This window comes from Syzygium oleosum, unplaced genomic scaffold (assembly GCF_021117445.2).
Source record: "Syzygium oleosum isolate NSW1041296 unplaced genomic scaffold, Sole_v2.1 Sole_v2.36, whole genome shotgun sequence".
NCBI lineage: Eukaryota > Viridiplantae > Streptophyta > Magnoliopsida > Myrtales > Myrtaceae > Syzygium > Syzygium oleosum.
In genome coordinates, this window is record NW_026607520.1 from 1,553,669 (window position 1) to 1,565,615 (window position 11,947).

Sequence of the window (11,947 nt, forward strand, 5' to 3'; positions counted from 1 at the left end):
CTAATCATTAGAAATGAGCGAAAATACCTCCTAGCGTGCTTTGGGTAGGGGCAAGGCGTGACAGGCTTGGCGACTCCACTGGGGATCTCTAGTGAACTTAGGCCTAGTTTAGAACGATACGCATGTATTTTGTGCTCACGCAAGGACCCAAGGTACGTCGCACTAATGATTGTGTTAAATGGTTTTGTAGGTGGGAGGTATAAGGGGTGTAGTCTTTGTTCAACCCTTTGTTTTGCAGGGAGGTGTTGAGATGAGTGTGATGTGATTATTTTAGAAGTGTTGTTTGGTTATAAATTGTTATGCATGCTTTTAAATAGCTTTAGCGCGACACCATTTGCACACACCACCCATAGCCCAACCCCGACTACAAATTAGGATTACCTTTAGAAGATATGAATCTAGACGACACTATGGGCCGTGCCCATAGGATCGTTTAAATTCATATCGACCACTAAGATAGAATAATATTCCATTACTTTAGGTCGCGTGCCTATTGGAATGGAATCTCTTGTTCGTTAAAGTTGTGGCCTCAAACCTTTAACATATCCTACCCTTAGGCGTCAAAACCCCACATTTGTTGCATTTGCATGTCTTTGTGCTTGACTTTACAAAAAAATCGCCTCGATAAGTGTAAGCGTCGTTTCTTGTCCTTTCCTTTAAATTATGTTACTTATTTCAAACATCATGAATCAATGTTTAAAAACAACAATCAATGATTGGTTGAGATATCCCTTTTAGGTTGAAACGAACAATTAAGGTTCTATGCTCCATTAATTCATTTTAGATGGAATGTATAGGTCAATTTCTATTGTAAATCAAATGAGTGCTGTTGTGTAAGGCCATTCAAAAAATTGAAAATGTCAAGTGGTGTTGATACCTAATTTTTAGGTCATTTTTGTTATATTTTCAAAATTTCAAAATTAGGTCTAGGGATCTTGGCCAAGCCAAGAAACCTATTTCTACACCCAAAAAAAATAATTTTTTAGCATTTTTCTGCATTTATTCTTAATTTCTTTTAGTCAAAATAGGCGAGAAAATCAAGAAAAATAGCAAATGGAATCGGAAAAAATTCCATAAAAATAGTCATTAGTCTTATTTTAAATCCAATTTCATAAATACATTGTCAATTTTGAAAAATCTCAATCGGGTATATGTTTTTCCCAAAATTGGGCAAAATTAAACCCAAATTGAGCCAAAAATGAAATTAAATTTTTTCTAGTCATTTTTAAGTCATAGTGTCTTCACAACAATTGATTTTGGGACCTTGAATTGCACAATGGTCGGTCCAATTGCACAATTTGACTTAAAAATAAAAATCCCCAAAATTTGATTAAAAATTAAGAATTTTGAACCCAAATTGGGAATCATGCCTAATATGAAATTGTCGAAATATGAGACTATCATTTCTAGGGTTAATGAGATGTGGGTAATTCAATTTTGGCATCAATTTTGCCTAATCAGGTCATTAGGACGTCAAATTGAACAAAACCCTATTAATCCGAATATAAAAATGAGAAAATCTTGGACACAATTATAATAAAATTGGGGCAAATTATACATTTGGGTTTGGAATATGATGGGAAATTCAATTTTGGGGTTAAATTTGGAAAATTGGGTCAAAATTGGGTTGAATTGACGAATTTAGACCTACTTGGGTCTGCCGGGTCGGTCGGGTCAACCCGACCCGACCCGGGTAGCTTGTCTTCCCTACCCGACTTGCCCAATGTACAAAAAACCCAGGAGAACCAACTCGTGCCCGCAACTTCATTGACTTACCCCGATTAAATTAGCATGTTTTAATCGATTTGGCCAGCTGAAAAATATCCCGCTGGCATCGGTTAACGACCCTAATCAATTGGAAGTCGGTTCCAACTGAATTTGAGCAGGAAATCAATCATAAAAAAAGGGCAAAAAACTGAAGAACATTGAACGGAACCTGTTCGAGGAAATTCCGAAGAGAGGAAAGAGAGAAAAAACGATCGCTAACGAGAGAGAACGAGCGACAACGTGAGTTGAGGCTTCTCGGACCGAGCGATCAGCGCTTGCAAATCGATCCAAGTGGTGAGCTTCCTCATCGGCGAACCAGTGTCGAAGTTGATCACGAAGCTCTGAAACACAAGCTCGGCCGACGTATCCAGGGACTTTCCGACGAAGTGGAGACCACAGTTCGATAGTCCAGATATTGAAGAACATCTCTGCGGCCACATATTAGCTCGGAAAAGCCATTTGATCCATCTCCGAAACAGGTAAAGTATGATCATAATCATAGTTTACCAGATTTTCCAGAAAATGAGCTTTATTTCAATATAGATGATCATACGATTTCTTTGATAGTTTCAAGTTCCTGAATGCTTTAAACGTGTTTTTGAACATTTTTCCTGCTGTTTGATTGCATTTTGGCCCTAAAATCTCCATGAAACCTCCTCGGCCATTTCTGGAAATCTTCGCCGAAGCTGTTTTTGTCTCGCCGAAGCTGTTTTTGTCTCACCGGAGCGTCCCATGGCCATTAGTCTCTCAAGTCAGTGATTCCCAACCCTTGTTTGATGCTTTGAGTTTTGTATTAGACTCGATCTAGACGGCTAGGGCGCAGGATATGTGAGTTAGATAATCAGAAATGCAAAATGAATAGGTTTATCAACTAGACATTTTCTGATCGATTTTCGCCGGCCGGCGAGTGTTCGACTGCGAGTTGGTGGCATAAAGATGATAATAGATATTATAAACTTCGAGCAGAACCAAAAATTAAACATTAAAAGTCGTCAGATGGTCGCCGGAGAAGAGATCAAAGTCTCGGCTTCGAGAACATTAAGGCCAAAATCATGCCTGCCAAGTGCTCGGTGATATGCCGAAATGAAAACGGCCAAAACGGCGCCGTTTTGGCATCGTGCCCGCCGGAGAAGACGGCCGGCAACCGGCACCGGCGACGTCCGGTTCGGCTAAGCCGAACCGGGTCATACCTGTCCGGTCCGGTTCATCCCCGGCGGGAAAATTCAAAAATAAAAAAAAATCAAATAAAAAAATCAAAATCAAATAAAAATTAGGAAAATCAGAAAATCAAAATAAAAAATAAAAAAAAACAGAAAAATCGAAAAAAAATATAGAGAAAATCAGAAAAAAATCATAAAAAATTAGATTTTTTTAGAAAATTAGAAATTTCGGAAAATTTACAGAAAATTCATAAAAATTCAAAAATTTTCAGAAAATTCATAAAAATCCCGAAAATTCGGAAAATACAAATAAAAAATTTTAAAATTTTGGAAAATCAATAAAAAAGATTAAAAAATTGGAAAATTCATAAAAAATCAGTTCTCGGTTTAAAAATTTTTCCGAAAAAAAAAATACAAAATTTCAAAAAATTTGAAAATTCACAAAAAGGTCCAAAATCATCGTGGCCAGCCATAAGAAGTGAAATTTGAATTTGTGGAAGTGCCTAAATGGTATTAAAAAAAATCAAAGAATAAATTTTTTTTGAAAATCCACAGAATGACTCAAAACCATCGTGGCTAGCCATAAAAAGTGAAATTTGAAATTTCGAAAATGCCTAAGTGGTATTTTTGGAAAATTCCAAATTTAAGGGTTAAAACCCCAAAAAAACTCTAAACCCAAAAATGCACCATTAGATGAGTAAGCCTTTAGGGCTTCATTAAGGTTTTAGTGTTTTGCTTGATTTTCATTTTTAGTGGTCAAATTAGAGTTGCTATGATTGATTTGCCATTGATTGCGCATTTAATTCTTGGGTGCTTAATTGTTCGTTCATGATTAGATTAGTGAATTGACCTTAGGAATCCGTGTGACACGTTAGACATGCCATATCGTTCTTAGGTACCGAAAGGGCGTTAATGGTCTCAATTTGGGATCGTTAACGTAACCAAGTCCCTTATTCAGAATTTCTGGTTCATAGGATCGTGGTATTTCTCCCGTACCTCGATTAGGTTTCTAGTCAACCTACCATAAATGACTAGTGGCGACTCCAAGTTCAAGTTTAGATCAAATAAACCCTGCTGTCACGTGAGGTATGGTCTGGGAGAGACCCGTGTACAAAAATACCTCCATTCTAGCACGCGAGAGCATGGCGCGACAGGCTTGGCGACTCCGCTGGGGAACCTTGGGTTTCTAAGTGGACTTAAGCCTAAAATAGAACGATATGCATGTGTTTGTGCTCGCAAGGATCCCAGGTACGTTCCACTAATGACGTGTTAAATGGTGATGCAGGTGGGAGGTATAATGGGTGTAGTCTGTGCTTACCTTTGTTTTGCAGGATGGTGTCAAGATTGAATGTGATTTCGCCAAATTTTAGAAGTGCTGTTTGGTTATAAATTGTTGTGCTTGCCTTTAAATTGCTTTAGCACTATACTTTCGCACACACTACCCGTGGCCCAACCCCGGCTACATTTAGGATCACCCTTAGGAGGTATGTGTTTAAGCTAAACTGTGAACCGATTGCTCATGGGATCGTTTAAATACAATACCGATCACCAAGATGGAATAATATTCCATTACTTTAGGCCGATCGCCTATTGGAATGGAATCCCTTGTCCATTAAGATGGTGACCTTGAGCCTTTAGTATATCCCACCCTTTTAGGTGTCAAAACCTCACTTGTTGCATATGCTTGTCTTTGTGGTTGGTATACCTAAAACCAAGCAAAAATGTGTCGGTAAGTAAGTGTCGTTCCACTTCTCTCATCTTTTCAATTATGCAAAGTTAGTTGACACAATTTTGTTAAAAATTGCCCAAATAACAATCAATGTTTGATCAAAATGCCTTTTTATACTAGAATGAATGAATAGGGTGACATGCTCCATTTGGTCATATTTTTCATTTCTAGATGGAATGTATAGGTCCATGGCGATTTTCAATGTAATTCAAGTAGATTGAGTGCTCAAGATGTGACACGTACAATCCCATTTGCCAAAGTCTATTTTTGATGTATTCGAAGTAGTAAACCATAGGATAGGACTTTATGGTCAAAATGGAGCATGACAAAAGGCATTTGCATTAAATATTGGTTTCATTCACATTTCAAGTATATGCTCTTTTAAGGCATAAATGGATTAGAAGTGGCATTTGTATTACGTCATAAGTATGCAAATGTACTTTACCTCCATTTTTTCCATAAAAGAACATATAATTAAAATGGGGGCATTTAAAATTGATGTGTAATCCATGGTGATTAATAATGAACTTTTTTGCATAATTAGGCTCGATGGGAAAACTAGACATCCAAGTGGCTCCCATTCCATGAAAAGAGCTCATGGCTTGATGGAAGGACATGACAAGAGATAACCGAGTTTATGTCCAAGATAGGTTGGGATACCTTCTAGACTTGATCCATGTGGAACATCAAGTCAGTTTGATCCAAGCATTGGCGCATTTTTGGGAGGCTTCCACCGCCACCTTCCAATTTGGAGAGTATTAATTGACACCGACTTTGGAAGAATATCAAGCCACCATTAGAATTGATTCCAAACCTAGGGTCGTAGAGCCACCTGTTGGACTTAATCCCATAAGCATTCTTGCAGAATTCCTTAACCTCAAAACTTCCAAAATCGAAAAATTAATCAAATCAAACACGGGTAGATTTCCATTATCCTTTCTAATGGACAATTTTTCAAAACTTCCTAGGGAAATGGGAAACACTTCAGCCCGGGTATTCATTCTAGCTTTCCTCGGCTTTGTTCTATTCCCTGTGTCTAGAACGGGATTAGACCCTTTAGTGGCTGTGATCGCAAGACAATCATGTCTTAAATGGGATTTTTCTAATATACTTCTTGCCCAAACCGTCATCTCCTTAAACACATATCAAAATCGTGGAAAGGAAATCTTTCAAGCTTCTACGGGTCTCCTATCTCCATGGTCCATCTCACACATTCGACCTTGGTGTCGTTTCATAAACATTCGCAAAATTTGTTCGGCGATAAATCCAATTGAGCGATACATTTGTATCCAAAACAAATTACCCAAACAATCTTTCTTAGATTGGGCCAATTTCATTAGAGCCTTAACTCCTAATCAAATCTAATGGCGGATAAATTGGCCAAAGATTGACAAGGCAAGGATTACAAGCCAAGAAGGGAACGCGGTACCATTACTCGGGCTGAATGGGGGAGCCGCCTATTGTCCCTTGAGAGTTGTCAGACAATTTGGGATGCTTCAACAAGTCCCACCGGTATGGAACCCTGAGGAGTTTGCTTTTGACATCCCAAGTGGAATTATACCTGAAGAAGAGAAGAAAGACATTCAAGCCAAGGTTCACAAAATCATCCTTTCTTTGGATAATTCACCTTCACAAGTAGTGGAATGGCCAAAGAACTTGGAAGGAGACATGGAGATTTATATGGCATCCAAGGAATACATCCAATGGATAGAAAGTAAACGATCAATTGATGTTGAGCCATACGTTCCATTGAGCATCATAACGGATCCCGAGGAGGAGTATGTCCCAGAATACATTGTCCCACATGTGCCTAGAGTTGAGCCTTACATCCCCGAAGAAGTCGTGATTGATGTCGAAGAATGGGAATCTCAAATCAAGGAATGGAAGGATTACCACGGGGCGGAAGCTACCTTAGTTAGCAAGAAGCCTAGACTTGGATGATTTAGAATTCCCATTTGAGTTTAAAATCATTTTGTAAAGCAATCTTGGATTTTATATGAAATACTCATTTTTCAAAATCCATTTGGATAAATTCAAAGACATGATTAAAAAGAAGGATCACCATGGATTACAATTCTTTGAATGGTATGATTCCTTGAGAAAAAACATTGATGAGAAGTTTTATGCAAGGCTAAGGCTTGTGTAAAAGTTCTTATCCTTGTTAATCACAAGAAACCATATAATTAAAAGAATGTGGGTTTTCATATTCATTTCACCAATTCTAATATCCCGATGGTTTTCATGAAGACAGGCTTTCTAGCAACGGAAGGCAAAAGACCCCGAACCCATTTACAAATTAAAATGGCCGAGGAAGAAACTCGCACTCGACTAGCTGAAGTGGAGAGCCAGATGACACAAATGGCTACCATGATGGCAGAAATGAAGGCCTTCATTATAGCTACGAAGGGATCTTATCCTACAGTTTCAAATCTAGGAGCTGCAAATACCGCTGAAGTACCTGTTGAAGAGCCAATGAGAAGTAAAGAACCAGTTCAGGAGAATCCTCCAAAAGATGCACCTGAAATAGTGGATCTGGAAGAAGACATTCGGGTTAAAAAGACATCCAAGGATGAAGAGGAGGCCAAACGATTAGCCAAAATTGAAGAATGCCTTGTAAGCCAAGGATATGAGCTTCAAAGGTTCGATAAATTCTCGCCTTACGCAAAGGTGGTGTTCCAGAAAACTACAAAGAACCGGAGTTCGTGAATAAATATGATGGAACTGGCTGTCCTAAAAGCCATTTGAAATATTATCTCCGCAAGATGGCAAGATATTCAGACAATATGCCACTTCTTATCAGCACATTTCAAGATAGTTTGAAGGGAGCAGCCCTGGCATGGTATACCACTCTCGACATAGAAGATTTTATCGAATGGGACCATTTGGCGGGAGAATTCCTTTGCCAATACAAATTCAATGTCGAAGTACTTCCAACTCGGGAGGATTTAGTCAGAACCGAGAAACGAAGAAGCGAAGGATTCAGAGCCTACGCTCAAAGGTGGAAAGCTGTAGCCTCACAAGTTAAACTGGCTATAAGTGAGGATGAGCTTATTGAACTCTTCTTGAAGTCGTTACCAACTGAGTATTACGACAAGCTGCATATATCGGGCTGCCAAACATTCACCATGTTGGTGAAGGTCGGTGAAAGAATCGAATGGACATTGAAGGAAAAGAAATCTCAAGAAGTGACAGCACGGAGACCGTATCCTGGAAGAAAGGATAAAGAACCTGTACGTGACGTGGCTATGGTATCTAGCCCCAATGTTAATCAGGCTTCATTCCCAAAACAGTCTAACGTCCCTTGGAGAAATCCAAAACAGTTTGTGCCGAAGAAAAGACCCGTAAGGCAATTCACTCCGTTACCACGGCCCCTATCGAAATTACTACCGATGCTGTTGGAAAGGTATTTGGTGGCCAAAGAAGTGCCAAGAGATAATCCTACAAGGTTCCCCTGGTACGATGAGTCAAAGACTTGTACATATCACATGGGAGAAAGAGGACACGATGTGGACAATTGTATAGTCTTGAAATACAAAGTTCAGCAACTCATAGACAAGAAGATATTAAGTTTTCAAGAGCTAGAGCCAAATGTGCATCAGAACCCTCTTCCTGAGCACAATGTGGTAAATATGGTCCTTACAGAAGGAGAAATAATAAGGCATGATGATGAAGATGAATATGAGGCCAAATTAAAGACTGCTCGACAAGGAGATGCTCGCTTTCGTCGTGAAGCATTATTAAAAGGGGAAATTATAGACAACTTTGGAGAAGATTCTGGCAAATACAACTTCCAAGTAAAGTATACTCCACCACCGTGAGCTTTTAAAAGTGAAGTGATTGTGCCCGATGGTTGGGGTGGCATGGACGATGAGCTCAGTAGACAAAAGGAGACTCCATCCTGTGATGAAGTGGATCAATTTGAAGAGCAAAAAGAAAGGATTCGGCGGGGTGAAAGGCGATTTACCCAAACATCACTTGAGCAAGGTGACAATGTAGACCTCATTGGTCAAGACAGTGGAAAATATAACTTCCGTGTTAAGTACACACCTCCACCCTGGGCTTTTAAAAATGAAACTATTGTGCCTGACGGATGGGGAGGCATAGATGAAATCCCAATCAACGAATTAAGTCTTGAGGAGAAAGAAGATCAAGACGAGAAAATAAAGAAAAAGGCTCGCCAAGGAGACAGACGATTTGTTCGCAAAGCACGAAAACAAGGTGAAATTGTGGATTATCTGGGACAAGACAGTGGCCGGTATAATTACCGTGTCAAATACACACCACCTTCATGGGCATCCAAAGATGAAAATATCGTGCCTGACGGTTGGGGTGGAATGGATATTATTGAAGCTGACAAAAGCATGGTGTCCATGATTACACCACTATTGATTAATCTTGATGAAGTGGATAGGCTTGAGGAAGAGAAGGATCATGTTGAACCAATTACCATTGAGCTCCCAATTGGTCAACTAAAGATCGAAGAGAAAGAGGTTCAGCCTGTGATCATCACTTTGCCTCCAAAGGAGAAATTTGATACCAGATGTGTACCATGGGACTACACGCCTAAAGAAGTTGATGCAATAACTAGATCGGGAAGATGTTATGTCCCAAAAGAAGGTGAGCACGAAAAGAAAGGAGTAACTGAAGAAGATGTCAAGCAGTTGTTGTCAGTCATGAGGACAAGCGAATATGAGGTAATTGAGCAATTGAGGAAGATGCCAGCACAAATTTCATTACTGGATCTTTTCAAAATCTCAGAAAGCCACAAAATGGTGCTTATGAAACTTCTTAATGAAGTACATGTTCCCGAAACGATCAACGAGGTGCAACTAGAAGATTTCGTTGGGGCTATTCTTTTGAAATATCAGATAGCTTTTTCTGACGAAGATTTTCCAATGGATGGCCGTTCACATAACAAGGCCTTATATATTGCCATCAAATGCCGGGGTAAGGAAGTATCCCGTGTGCTGATTGATAATGGCTCCGCGCTTAATTTGTGTCCATTAAGCACGCTGCATCGTCTAGGAATTAATGAAGAGTTCGTCAAGCCTTCAAAGGTGACTGTACGTTCGTTCGATGGGATGAAAAAAGATGTTATCGGTGACATCGAGCTGGAAGTAAATATAGGCCCTGTGCCTTTCCTGATCGATTTTCAAGTGGTAGACATTCCAAGGACTTTCAACCTACTGCTGGGGAGGCCTTGGATTCATATGGCTGGCGCCATTCCTTCTAGTCTTCATCAAAAAGTTAGATTTGTTATTAATGGTAAAATGATTACCGTGCACGGGGAGACGGACTTCACCACTTACAAGGAAAGTGCCATACCTTATGTCGAGCTTGAGATAAAAAAAAGAGCCCAGCTATCATTCCTTCGAAATGATTTCGATGGTACAAATTCCCGCTGGTAGTGTCATGAAGTCTCCGGAATTTTCGGCATCGTCCATTATGTTTGGAAAAGTGTTATACCAATATGGATTCAACCTTGATGATGGACTTGGGACAAAAGCGCAAGGAATTAAAGAACCCATTATCCCATTTGGCACAAAGAAAAAATATGGGGTGGGGTATGAAGTCACTAGTAATCACCATGGAGGCCGAGGCCAAGGTCAAAAGAATCATGAAGGCCGTGGAAGCCGAGGTGATCGAACCATTAACCCATCAACGTGGAAGGGTAAGGCTAGAGAGTTACCCTATCATCATATTCATATTAGAGAAAACTTTCCTAAGCCTCCCAAACTGCTTTCAGAAGAAAATTTACATGTAGAAGCAGAGTCTATCTTGCTGGGTTTATTTGAAGAGGACGTTATCGGCGTCATTATAACTGAAGATGAAGACACTTACGCACTGGAGTAGGAAGATTCTTTTGAACCCTTTCCTTATTGTTGCCTTTACAATTTGTCTGTTTCATATTGATATTGTTTGTAATTTCGACTTAGTTGCAATTCTCATTCTTGTTAATACAGTTGTAATCACGTTTTGTAATTCAATAAAAGTGTTCAATGTTTTGTTAAGGACATATGGAAACAAAACCAAACCAATGATGAATATTGCTCTCACACGTGAGGCTTGAGGATTTGGGTTTCCATATGACTCCTAATTGTGAAAACGGTTTTAAGAGCAAGGATGTCCAAGGATATGAGCATTAGCTCTATTCTCTTGATCTCTTCAAAACAAGATTTCAAAATAATTTTTCAAAATGGTTTTTCATTAAACCTCATACATCAATTCATTTCATATATGATTACTAATCATGTTTGTTACATATAAGGCATGAGCATTCACACATCCATAATAGGTTCATAGGTGACCCAAATCTCTCTGAGGAGATCACTTGTGATATTGAAGTGGATAATGAAGATGAGGAATGGATCAGAAGAGAATGGATTTGTCATGAAGAATCAAAGCCACTCACATTAGAAAAAACAGTTATTGTTAATCTGGGTGATAAAGAGAACCCTAAAGAGGTTAAGATTGGAGAAAGTCTTCCCTCAGCAGAAACAGAAAGAATAACAGATTTGCTCAAGAAATATCAAGATATATTCGCATGGTCTTATGCTGACATGCCAGGCCTTAATCCAAGCATAGTAGAACATGCTTTGCCAATTGATCCAAGCATTCTACCAAAGAAGCAAAAATTGAGCCGAACAAAGCCGGAATTGGCAAAGAAAATAGAAGAAGAGGTGATGAAATTACTCAAAGTTGATTTCATCGAAGTAGTGCCATATCCAGAATAGGTTGCCAACATAGTACCCGTAATGAAGAAAGATGGTCGGGTGCGGGTGTGTGTTAATTTTCGCGACCTAAATAAAGCAAGCCCTAAGGATGATTTCCCGCTTCCACATATTGATGTATTAGTGGATAGCACTGCTGGGTTCGAAACATTTTCATTCATGGATGGTTTCTCAGGATATAATCAAATCCTCATGAAGAAAGAGGATAAGGTAAAAACATCCTTCATAACACCATGGGGCACATTTTGTTATAAGGTGATGCCTTTCGGTCGGAAAAATGCTGGTGCCACATATCAAAGGGCAATGGTAACTCTGTTCCATGACATGATGCACAAAGAAATCGAGGTATATGTAGATGACATGATTGCAAAATCCAAACAAGGAGAAGATCATGTTGAGGTGCTTCACAAATTGTTCGAAAGACTTAGAAAGTACAAGTTGCGGCTAAACCCCAACAAGTGTGTATTTGGGGCAAAATCTGGCAAACTGCTAGGATTTGTGGTCAGTAACATAGGAATCGAAATTGATCCTTCCAAGATCAGGGCAATGTATGACTTAAA